General features: G+C 41.6%; 1 protein-coding gene across 2 annotated transcripts in view; it reads right to left on the bottom strand.

Annotated features, from left to right (window-relative positions):
- The window catches only part of LOC125466827 (D(2) dopamine receptor B-like), a 131120-nt gene that overhangs the window by 68622 nt on the left and 49181 nt on the right, over positions 1-13317 (bottom strand). The gene's annotated exons all lie outside the window — the stretch shown is intronic.

Below are 13317 nucleotides of genomic sequence, written 5' to 3'. Positions count from 1 at the left end.
AAAGACTTCTCATGTCCCCTCCTGGCTCTTTTTAGCTCTCTCTTCAGGCCCTTCCTGGCTAACTTGTAACTCTCCTAACTAAGCCTTCATGCCTCACCTCCACACAAGCCTCCTTCTTCCTCTTGACAAGAGATTCAACTTCTTTAGTAAACCACGGTTCCCTCGCTGGACCACTTTCTCCCTGCCAGACAGGTACATACTTATCAAGGACACACAGTAGCTGTTCCTTGAACAAGCTCCACATTTTATTTGTGCCCATCCCTTGCAGTTTCCTTGCCCATCCTGTGCATCCTAAATCTTGCCTAATCACCTCATAATTGCCTTTCCCCCAGCTATAACTCTTGCCCTGCCGTATATACCTATCCCTTTCCATCACTAACGTAAAGGTAACCGAATTGAGGTCATTATCACCAAAGCATTCACCTACCTCCAATTCTAACACTTGGCCTGGTTCATTACCCAGTACCAAATCCAATGTTGCCTCGCCTCTTGTTGGCCTGTCTACATACTGTTTCAGGAAACCTTCCTGCACACATTGGGCAAAAACTGACCTATCTAAAGTACATGAACTATGGTGTCTCCAGTCAATATTTGGAAAGTTAAAGACCCCATAACAACTACCCTGTTATTTTTGCTCCTATCCAGAATCATCCTTGCAACGCTTTCCTCTACATCTGTGGAATATTGTGAGTAATTCTGGGAAGGATGTGTTGGCTTTGGAGAGGCCCAATGAGGTTTACAAAAATGGTCCCGGGGTGAAGGGCTTGTCATATAAGGAGTGGTTAAGGACTCTAGGTCTATAATTGATGGATTTTAGAAGGATGAGGTAGTTTTGATTGAAACTTACAGGATACTGAGATACCTGGGTAGAGTGGATGTGGAGAGACAGGAACCTAAAGATATTGTCTCAGAGTGAAGGAACAACCATTTAGAACTGAGACAAGGAGAAATTTCTTCAGCCAGAGGACGATAAATCTGTGAAGGACTATGGAAGCCAATCATTGAGTATATTTAAGATCACGATGGATAGGTTTTTGATTAGTAAGGAGATCAAGAGTTACGGGAGAAGACTGAAGAATACAGTTGAGAAACCTATCAGCCATGATCAAATCGTGGAGCAGACTGGATGCGCTGAAAGGCCTAATTCTTCTCTTATGCCTTTTGGTCTTATCATAATCCTCAACTTCATTTTCTTGCCTTTTCCCCATTATCCCTGATTCCCTTATTGATTAAAAATCTTTCCATCTCAGCCTTGAGTATAATTGATGACAGAACCTTGACAGCCCTCTGCAGCAAAGAAATTCCTCCTCATCTCTGTCTTGTAGACCCCTTATCCATAGAAAAGGTATTGATTTTAGATAACAAAAAGGTTTATTGATCATGACAATAAGCACAACTACATTTGGTGAGATATAAATACAAGATGTTTAGGGACCTGACACTATCACATCTGTTCCATTGGAAAGCCCCACTAGGACCCCTTGTGTCCACCTGCAGACTGTGTGAGCAAAATAAAATGGCTGGAGCTAACATAACATGAATATAATCCAGTTGTGTTTAAGGTTAATGCTCTCAGTGGATGGAGAAGTGAACATACACTAGCAGAATTCAAGCAGTTCATTAGGTTACGAGACAAATCAGGGCAGGACTTATTCACCTAATAGTAGAGCCTTGGGGAGTGTTGCTAACTAAAGAGACATTGGGTGCAGGTTCATAGCTCCTTGAAGGTGGAGTCACAGGGAGACAAGGGAGTGAAGTATTTAGTACACTTGCCTTTATTGGTCAGTGCATTGAGTATAGAGGTTGGGAGGCCATGTTGAGCTGTAGAGGACATTGGTTAGGCCACTTTTGGAATACTGCATTCAATTCTGATCTCCCTGCTATAGAAAGTTGCCAAGGTTGGAGGATTTTAACTAAAGGGAGATGCTGAATAGGCTGGGGCTAGTTTCCCTGGAGCACCAGAGGCTGAGGGGGCAACCTTCATAGTGATTTATAAAATCATGAGGGACATGGATAGGGTGAATAGCCAAGTTCTTTTTCAAGGGTTGGGGAATCCAAAACTAGAGGGCATAGGTTTCTATGGGGAAAGATATAAAAGGGATCTAAGGGGCAACTTTTTCAAGCAGAGGGTGGTGTGTGCATGCAATGAGATATCAGAGGAAGTGGTGGAGGTGGGCACAATAACAACATTTAAAAGGTATCTGGATGGGTACATGAATAGGAAGGGTTTACAGGGATATAGGCAAAATGCTGGCACATGGGACCTGATTAATTTAGAATATGAGCATGGTCGAATTGGGCCAAAGGGTCTGTTTCCATGCCGTACATCTGTATGACTCCATGACAGCTGCACGCAAAGGAAATATCTTGCATTGAACGTAACTTGTTTCAATTCTAATCTGGAATTTATGATGCTTTTTACTGCAAAAATTTTCATATTTTTTGAATTGTACAAATGGCATTGTCCCACAACCAGTCTGGTCAGGTACGTAGCACTTACTTGGCCAACAACATTCAGTCCATTGGCTTCAAGGTTCAGAGAGCACTTTGTGTGAGAAAGCACAAATGAGACTACAATATGGAAGCAGGGGAGTGATGCTGAATGTTTCTGAAATGCTGATCATACCCCAGCTGGAGTATAATTGCTCCTCCACGTACTCAGGGTCATACCGCCAACTTCACACAATGTACAAGCAGCTCCAAATGGCCATGAATTCTGCTGTTGGGAACACACACTCCATCTTCAGAACATTATATAACAGTTCCCACAAAATGAGAAACAACAAAAAGATTGCAGGTTTTGATAATCTGCAGGTGCTCTGCTGTTTTCATTTGATCTGCATGAACGGACTCGGCTGATAAGCAACTGAGACACAGAGAAGTCAAAATGGCTTTGTTTATGATTGAGAGCACCCTGTGAGTCTGAATATTCCCTTTTAGCTCAAGACTTAGTATTACAGGCTTCTTAGTGCTGATAGGTCTCTACAATAAAACTCAGTGCACTTCGTCAAAACTGCTCCAATTTTAAAAAATATACATTGTGCAGTATTGCGATCAGTTACAGAAAAACTACCTTTGAACAAAGCTAACAGAAGAATCAAACTATCGTGTAGGTGGCACCTAACAGTTTATTCAGGTACACAATAATAACCTCCAACTCCATCTCCTCTTTATCTCGGCTGAATCATGCTGGCTTCCAGATGCACCACAATTACCAGCCGCTGCTTGCAACTGCAGCAAAATAGTCAATCTTTATGAGGTGGTCTGGGCAGTGATGATTAAAGGCAGAAAGATATGCATTTATATACCACTCCATCTGGGACACTAGCATGTTGCAAAGTGCTTCACAGTCAATGGAATGCGATATAATACAGAAAACATGTCAATTTACAAACAGGAAATTCCCTCCCACTGTAACTCCACAACCACAAAAAGTTTTGATGTCGTAGTGATGTTGATTTGGTAGGGAGGGGTGAGGGGGGAGGGCATGTTAATTGTTGCCCAGGATGTCTCGGGGAACACTGCTGCTGTTATACAGAACACAACCTTTTTTTTAAGGCCATCTGAATGAGCAGGCAGTTCCCCAGTTTAAAGCTCTCAAAAGTCTCAATGACTGTGAGGTGGCTGTGATTGAAGTGTGTGAGGGGCATGTGCAGGGTGAATAGGAGGCAGCTGTGCCCCTTAATTGAAGGGTCAATACCCATCAGGTCCTTCCTGCACAGCTGGTCTATCTGCACCACCACATGCTGCCCTCGATGTGGCTGTGGTGAGGAAGAGACCGTCTCAGACCTTCTTCTGGACTATTCCATTGCATAGTAGGTCTGGAAAAGAATGTTTTTGTCGAGTTCATTCACAGAACTCTGTGATGCAGGACTATGTGGTCTACAGGCTATTCCCCCAGGTGCAAACTGAAGCAAATATTGATTCTGCCTGAAGGACCATCAACTTAGTGAAAGACATCCTTTAGTCTGCCCAAAACCTGTTGGTCTTCCAGAGCAAACACCCAACCTCAAATGATTGTTGCAGACTGGCACATTGCAAGGTCCAGGTCTACATGCTGAGAGACACTCCAAAGCTTGGGCCACCTGCTGAGAAGGTGTACTCGCGATAGCTGTCTACGGCCCTTCTGCTAAAATGGAATGCGGGTTCGTTATGTTTCAAGATACCCTCATAGCTTTAATTGGAATGTGAATCATTTCCTTTCACATTTAGAAAATGCCTTTTGTGCTGCAACTGGATTGAAGCTCCGATGAGGAACATCACAATTCCATTGATTTGTGCAAAGTCTGTACAGATATGTTCTGTGCTTGTTGTATTTACTTATAGATAATGTATGAAAATAGAATATTTTTGAAATAAAAATGTCAATAACTAGGAAGTGTCATTTTATGGTGAAGGAAAAAAGGTTTACAGGGGATTTAAGGAAAAGAAATTTCACCCGGAGGGTGTTGTGTGTCTGGAATGCACTGCTTGGGAGGGTAGTTGAGGGAGAAAAGCTCTCAACTTTTAAGAAGTGTTTGGATCAACATTTGAAATGGCATGACATTCAAAGCTATGGTCCAAATGCTGAAAAGTGGCATTCGAGTAGAAAGAGTGCCACAGATTTGATGGGCTGAAGAGCCTCTTCTGTGCTATATGACTCTATGATCTCTCTCTCTCTTTCCAGGACTCAATGTAGTGAAGTGCAATCCTTCTAATTCTGCTTTCTCGGCTTCACTGGCTTTAGTAGGAGACTGAATCCTGCCTGATTTTGGTGGGCTATAAAGAAGACTTTCGGTAAAGTCTTTGACAAAGTCCCTCAAGGCAGATTGGTGCAAAAGGTGAAGTCATATGGTATCGGGGTGAACTGGCAAGATGGAAACTGAACTGGCCTAGTCAAAGGAGACAGGGGGTGGTGGTGGAAGAATGCTTTACGGAATGGAGGGTTATGACTAGTGGTGTTCCATAGGGATCAGTGCTGCGACCTCTGCTGTTCATGGTCCACATAAGTGATTTAGTGGAAAACATGGCTGGTCTAATCAGTAAGTTTGCAGATGATACAAAGACTGGTGGAGTTGCTGATAGTGAGGAGGATTGCCAGAGGATATAACAGGATGTAGATCAGTTGGAGGCATGAACATAACAAAAGGCAGATGCAGTTTAGTCCAGACAATTGTGATGATGCACTTTGGAAGGTCAAGTACAGGTGCTAATTATACAATAAATGGCAGAACCTTTAGGAGTATTGCTATGCAGAGAGATCTGGGTCTGCAGGTCCACAGTTCACTAAAGGTGGCAGCACAGGTAGATAAGATAGTGAAAAAGGCCAATGGCATGCTTGTCTTCATTGGAAGGGGCATTGAGTATAAGGATAGGCAAGTTATGCTGCAGCTTTACGCAACTTTAAGTAGGTCCTACTTGGAATATTGCACATAGTTCTGGTCACCACACTATCAGAGGGATGCAGATGCTTTGGAGAGAGTACAGAAAAGGTTTACCAGGAAGTTGCCTGGTATGGGAGATTTCAGCTACGAAGAAAGGTTAGATAGACTGGTTTTGTTTTCACTGGAACACAGGTTGAGGGGTGGCCTGACAGAAAGTTTATAAGTTTGTGAGTGGCTTGGATAGTTTGGATGCTTTTTTTCCCAGCGTAGAGTGGTCAATTAAAAGGGAACACAAGTTCAAAGTACATGGGGAGATGTTTAAAAGAGATGCATGAGGCATGTTTTTCACAGAAAGGGTGGCGAGTGTCTGGAATGCATTGCCAGAGGATATGGTTGGAAAAAGACACAATAGCAGCCTTCAAGAAGCAACTGGATGAACACATGAATGGGAAGGGAATAGAGGGATACACATCCTGTAAGTGAAGACAGTTTTAGTACAGAAGGGTAAAATGTGTCAGTACGGGCTTGGAGGGCTGAAGGGCCTGTTCCTGTGCCGTATTATTCTTTTTTCTAAATCTTATCTTTCACGGGAAGCAAATTTAAGAGATATCTAAGTCTTTCAACAGGACCCTTGCTATCTGAAAGGCTCATTTCAGTACCAGGGAATGAATACTGTTCTAAATTTGAATTGTGAAATGATCATCCAACTGTGGACAATACAAAATCTCAAGCAGAAACTCAGCTCAAAATGGGCATTGTCAGTGAATGAAAGCACCAAAATTAGTGGTCTGCACTTCCAGCAGCTCACTAATTGCATTGATCTGCATCTCACCAAGAGTTTGACTGGTTTGTTGCCAAGTGCTTCGAAGGTAATTCACAGAGACCAGTTAGAAATGATCAATTCTGAACCCATTCAATAATTAACATAATTAACATAACATAATCGAGCTGCAAACAAAGTAGCCAATCAACTGGTAAATTTTTCACAACATAGTCAAATTCTACAATATACAAGATTTTATGTTGAAAGTTTTGCATTTATATAATACCTTTATAGATGCCAAAGTATCCTAAAGTGCTTTGCACTCTTGCAGCGTACTTCCTTGCATTGTAAAAATCAAAAGACCTGTGGATGCTATAGATCAGAAACAATAACAGAAATTGCTGGCAAACCTCAGCAGGTCTGGCAACATCTGTAGAGAGAGTTCAGAATTAATGTTTTGGGTTGAGTGACCCTTCCTCAGAACTCTGAGAAAGGATCACTCAACCTGAAGTGTTAACTCTGATTTTGCTCCACAGATGCTGTCAGACCTGCTGAGCTTTTTCAAGCAATTTTTGTTTTTACTTTCTGAAATGTAGCCACTATTGCAATAAGAAGTATTACAGCCAATTTACACACACCAGGTTTCTGCAAATGTAATGTAGTAATAGCCGTCTAATTTTTTTTTAATGACCTTCTTTGAGGGATTAATACTAGTCCAGGAGACTGCTGAGAAATCTGCTCTTCTCAATGCCCTGGGAGCGTTTACAACCACCTGAGAACATGTATTGGTCTTGATTTCACTTGAAAGCTAACACCTCTGGCAGTGTGGCTCTACTGCAACTCTAAATTGTCTGCCTAGATTCTGTGTTCAAAACCCTGCAACGGAAGTTGAACCCATGATCCTCTGGCTTCAATGTAAAAGTGCTTCCACTGAACAATGGCAAAAACTCATTTATGGTCTGCCTACCATGTTATGGGTGAGCTCATTATGCAGAGGTAGTTGGGACTATACCCCATTATGACTCCAAGGGCTTGCTTGTTTTGTTTTTGGACAGAGCTCAATATGATATTGGTGTCACTGGTCGGGCAGCATTTATTGCCCATGTTTAATTGCCCTTGAGAATGTGATGTTGAAATACCTTTTTGATAACCTGAACCCACTGTGATGGAGTTGCAGAATTTTGACCCAAAGTGAAGGAACATGGATATAGCTCTAAATCAGGATGTTGTGTGAATTGGGACGGATCTTGTCGGGCATGGTGTTACTGCACCCCCGATCCCTTCATAGAATCAAACGGAGCTGAAGAGATTGTTCAGCTGGTTGAACTGGCACCTGCTCTTTGGAAGAGCAATGCACACAGTTCTACTCATCTAAAATTTCTCCAGGTCCCTTCTTTTCTCAAGTATTCATTCAACTATACTTTGATGATTACTACCTCAGCCTGAAGCCCAAAGATATGCAGGTTAGGGGGGTGTGTCTTGGTGGGATGGTCTTTGGAAGATCAGTGCAGGCTTGATAGGCTGAGAGATCACCATCTGCACTATAGGGATTCTTCTGTTCCCCAAAAGCTTTGTCAAACTCCTCTATGTATGATAGATGTCAATCTGAGGTGGGAGTTGTAGTTTACTTTGGATCTTTCAACTGACAAGTTCTTGAATGTAATATGCAAATATTTCACTTAGAACATCAGCAACCTCCATTTGTATAGTGCCTTTTAGGTAGTGAAATGTTCAAGGTACTTCACAAGAATGCTATTTGACAGCACTTTAATATAGTAATCTTAAGCCATGTGACTGAAAATCTCCTTATTTGGTGAGCTAATGTGTGGAAGATAGAAAGTATTGGTGTAGTTGGGTCTGAAGTTAGTAGTAACTTGGATCAGTGTTTGAGAAGCAGATGCATTTAGCAGCACGGATTATAAAGAAGCTCAGGAGACAATCTGTGGGTTCAGAGGCTGAGTTCAGAAAGAAGAACCAAGGTATAACATCACAAGGAAGCAGTTAGGTGAGTAGTTCCTGGTTATTAAAACTAAACAAAGGAATAGGCTTGTGAGGTTTCAGTATTCTTTCATAGGATGTGGGCATCATTGGCAAGGCTAGCATTTTATGTCCCCAAGAAAGACATAGAACAGTTCAGAGGGAAGTAAGGAGCCCATTACATTGCTCTGGAGTCACTTGTAGGCCAGATCTGATAAGAATGGCAGATTTCGTTTTCATGCAAGTTCTTAATGTTGACCAACGAAAACTTCATTGTCATCATTGCTAAGACCAGCTTTCAATTCACTGACTGTTATTCCCACCTACTGTAGTGAGATTTGAACCCATTCACCGCCAAATGGTCAAGCTGGACCTCTGCATTACTAGCCCTGTGACATTGTCACTATAACACCATCTCCTTCTGTTTTGAAAGTCAGGCTTATTACTATTGGAAAAGTCATATTAAGCATTAGTAAGGTTTATCAGTGTTACTAATGTTTATTAATATTGCTACAGTTAATTAATAGTTGTAGTTTTACTGGTAGTGGTAAATGTTAATTCTCAGGTCATTGATTAATAGAGAAATAACAGGAACAAAAAGAGAAATTGTTGGAACAATTCAGCAGGTCTAGCAGCATCTATGGAGAGAAAGAAGAGTTAATGTTTCGGGTCCAGTGACTTTTTTTCACAACTGAAGAACTCATTCTGAAGAAGGGTCACCTGACCCAAAACATGAACTTTGTTTGACTCTCCATAGATGCTATCAGACCTGCTGTGTTTCACCAGCAAGTTCCGTTTTTTATTTCTGATTTCAAGCGTACACAGTTCTTTGGGCCTTTTCTTAAGAGAAGTGGCAGGTCTGCTCAAACCCCTCAAGTTGTAGGAACTCCAGGAGAACTATTTGTTAACCATTTGCAGGAATTGTAACCTGAGTTGTGGATTTCAAAACCTGAGTAATAGCTGACATCTTTGTGTTGCATCTGAGCAGCTAAAGCAAATGCAGGGAGATAGGCATTTGTTTAACTAGAGACAGTTTATTGCTTGATAGCAACAGATAAAAGAGGTGTTAGTAAGTCGAAAATTGAATACTTTCCCAAGCCCAGGTGAGACATATCCAAGATGGGGAGAGTGAGGCCAACACAGAGGAGAGTGCCCAGCAGGACGTGACTGAGCTCAGCGTAGTAGCAATAGAGATCCCCCAGCATCTATGGCAGTGGCGGAAGCAGGTAGCCCAAGGTCTCCCGGTAACTGTGGCAACGTCAATCACAGGGGAGATTGAGCCCAATGCAGAGGAGATCGAGCTCAGCATAGAGCAGGTTGAGCCCTTGTGGGGAGTGGAAGCCCAGCATTGCTAAGCACTTAAGATAAATAGCAATGTTGAACTTTTAGCTTTATTATTCTATTTTATACTAAGAAGGACTTTAACTGTGAACTTTTAACTATATTTCCTTATTTTTCTGTTTTATACCTAAGATTTTGTACCTTGGTACCTTTCTACCTCAGATGGCCCTGGGAATATCAACATTGTACACTTTTTGCTGTACTCCTGCAATCCTGTACCTGAGTACATGTGACAATAAAATCTAATTCTAATTGGTTGAGGCATTGAATACAAGAACAGGGAAGTTATGATGGAATTGTATAAAGTTATCTGGGCCACAGCTGAAGTACTATATACGGTTCTGGTTGCCAGGCTTTTGGAAGGACGTGATTGTACCACAGAGAATGCAAAGGAGATTGAGAGATAATGGGAACTGCAGATGCTGGAGAATCCAAGATAACAAAGTGTGGAGCTGGATGAACACAGCAGGCCAGCATAAGATGCTGCTTAGCCTGCTGCGTTCATTCAGCTCCACACTTTGTTATTAAGGAAGATTGAACCAGGATATTGTCCGTGCTACATCATACATAGAATGGGGGGTGTTTTCCTTAGAACAGAGATGCTGAGGAGAGACCTGACTGAGATGTATAAAATTGAGTAGCATAAATATTGTAGAGAGGAATAAACATTTCCCATGAGTAAATGGATATATAACCAGGGATTATAGACTTAATATAAAGTGCAAAAGATTTAGAGGGAGTTTAAGGAAAAACTTTTGTCTTTTTACCCAGAGGGCTGTATCTGGAACTCACTGCCTGAAAGGGGGGCAGAGTTGGAGCATTTTAAAATATTTTGGTGAACATTTGAAATTCCATAATGCACAAAGCTATGGACTAAGTGCTGGAAAACTGGATTAGAATAGTTGGGTGCTTGATAACCATCAGATATGAAGGGCTAAACGGCATCTTTTAAATGCAGTAAAACTCAATGACCTCCAACTGTGCAGCTTGGCACTGCACTGCCAAGGCAACCTAGGGTCAGGCTTAGGTGCTTGAACTGGGGTTTGAATCTCTAAGATTTTGCCTTTAAGGTTAGAGTGCAGCCACAGAAGTAACATTGATACACACTCAAAAGTCCCTGGTTCTGTCAAGGATCCAAGACGAGGCTTTGAATGGAGATATTGGCAAAAGAGCAAGAGAGAGATAAGGATAGTGTATTTCCTTGTGTATATTTAAGGCTGAGATGGATGGATTTTTGATCGACTGGGGAATTAAGGTAGGTGGGGAAAGGAAGGTAAGTTGATACAAGTGCCACATTGCATCAGTCATGATACTGTTGGATGGTGGAGCAAGCTCGACAAGCTAAACACCCTACTCCTGTTCCTATTTCTTACGGTCTTGTTGTCTAGTGGTGAGTTGATTTTTACACAGCAAATTATTAGGATTTGGAAAACACTGTCTGAGTGGCAGCAGATTCAGTAATTTCCTTTCAAAAGATGTTGTGTAATTACTTGAAGTGAAAAGGATCACAGGCCTAAGGAAGGAGAACAGGATAGTGGAAATAATTAGTGGCTTTTCCAAAGAGCTAGTACAGACACTGTGAGCTGAATGGCCTCCTTAAAGTGTTTTATGATTCTACGATTGAGAGCTGCAACATCAGTCATTTTAAGCCAAATTAAATGGAGAAACAAAATCTAAATGGATCCACTTTACTGCAATAGCAGGCAATGAATCCACAGCAAAGGGCATTCTGCAGTGGACAGAAATTCACATCAATATCTGACAGAGCAGAGACAGAGAGCGAGTGAGAGAGAGAATGAGAGTGAGAGAGAGAGAGAAAGAGAGAGAGAGAGAGAGAAAGAAAGAGGGAGAAAGAGAGAAAGAGAGAGAGAGAAAGAAAGAGGGAGAAAGAGAGAAAGGGAGAGAGAGCAAGAGAGAGCGAGAGAGGGACAGAGCTGATTTTATGAAATACCAGACGTTTGAAAGTGCAGCTAGTGACTATAAAGAAATCATTCTGCTGTTGCAAGTGTGTCATAAAGATAATGGCAGGGATGTAGATTCCTGACGGTGTGGTATGGCATGGCTCATTTAAAGTATACGTATTGTCTCCCTTATGATGGATTGGGAAGAGTGAATAAGTCAAGCTTTGCAAGTAGCGTGACAAACTTTAACACACATCGAGCATCAACAGCCTTGGGCTCCAGGAAACTAAAGAAGCAAAACAGTCTGAGGCATTTTCACAATCTCATTTCCAACTCCCCTATTTCTTCAAATCACACCATTATACCAATGTGCCCATCTGAAACTCCTACCCAACCTCTTCGAACAGAGATGATGAACTATTATGGTATGAGGAATTCCAGGTGCCTGCTTTAAGTATTCTTATCCCTCGTATAATCATTGTTTCCGAAAGAATGCTCTCTCATTAGAGAGATGATTGATGGCGAGTTTAAGCTGGGGGTCATCATGCCTCAGGCGAGGGAAGATATTGAGAAAGAGAGTCCTTTAGGGTAACCTCAATTGGTTCAGGAACTGAACATTCTGTGTTGCAAACCAACCAATTAAGCTAACTGAGTCCTTTAGAGCATGTTTACTGCTCTGCGCTGACATTACATTAACTCTGCTGTCCTTGTCTCAGCCATTTGGAGGTGACCAGACATGGTTTGCCATCCCAAATCATTTCCCTTCTGAGAGGGAAAGTATGGCTTCTCATTCTCCCACCCAAAAATTGACAGTTCACTAACATTCCCCCACTGTCACTGAGCCTCTTGCATGCCATTATGAATCCAATTTTCCATTTTAGCAGCAACTATACTTAGAAATTAAGCCTCCTGATTTGTATCTTTACTATTTCAATCCAGCTGACTCCCCCTCTCCATTATAACAAGGTGTAGAGCTGGATGAATACAGCGAGCCAAGCAGCATCATAGAAGCAGGAAGGCTGATGTTTTGGGTCTGGACCCTTCATTTTCTGAAGAAGATGCAGCTTGGCCTGCTGTATTCATCCAGCTCTACACCTTGTTATCTCAGATTCTCCAACATCTGCAGTTCCTATTATCCCCCTCTCCACTGCCTGATTTTAGGCTCAACTCCCAACCGGGATCTTAATCATTTAATTTCGGTCTGTTGCCTTGTTAAGGGAATGCTGCAGAGTCAGAGCTGCTGTTTTATAGATGAGATATTAAACTAATTAAGTGCAACTTCTGATCGTTAAGGTGGATATAAAAAAAAACAACATTTTTTGACAGCAAAGAAAATGTTGTTTCCTCATTTTTTTTGCCAACATTCTTTCTTCAAGTACAGCCACTGCCAGTTACACAGTCATTTATCTGATTGCTATCTGTGAGATCATGCTTTTCATTTGTCAGTTTGCGCTTTACCACAGGACAACAAGACTAGACTTTATTTTATTTGGAATCCATCCACTTTGAGATGTCTTCAGTGCTATCAAAATCCAAGGTTATGCTTCCCTTGAGATCCTGTAACAGGAGACTTTCTCACGAAGCGTCACATGATACAACAACAGACCAGCTAATCCTGTGACAAATGGCAGAATATTACAAATTCTGATAGAATGTCATCCTTTGAACTCTCAGGTTAATTTAGACAGTCTCAATACCCAAGCAAGGATGTTTCAGATGAGTTTACAATGTCCTCCCATGTGCCCTCTCCATATCTTTCAACTTAACGGTGCCAAAGTTTTCAATTGACTTACAAGTTAAAAATGTACATGGTTCTAGCTTGAAAGCACAAGCCATTCATGGAATAAATATAGTTCATTGTGGGACACAGAACTTTATACAATCCCTGTAACAGGAATTCAAGTGAACCGGTGGTTTCTCGTTTTGAAAATACAGTTTTTAAATCTACGTTCACCCATTAAACATCTCGGAA

The sequence above is a fragment of the Stegostoma tigrinum genome, chromosome 32, assembly GCF_030684315.1.
Source record: "Stegostoma tigrinum isolate sSteTig4 chromosome 32, sSteTig4.hap1, whole genome shotgun sequence".
NCBI lineage: Eukaryota > Metazoa > Chordata > Chondrichthyes > Orectolobiformes > Stegostomatidae > Stegostoma > Stegostoma tigrinum.
The sequence above is the reverse complement of the archived record's forward strand: the minus strand, read 5'-3'. Positions and strand labels throughout refer to the sequence as shown.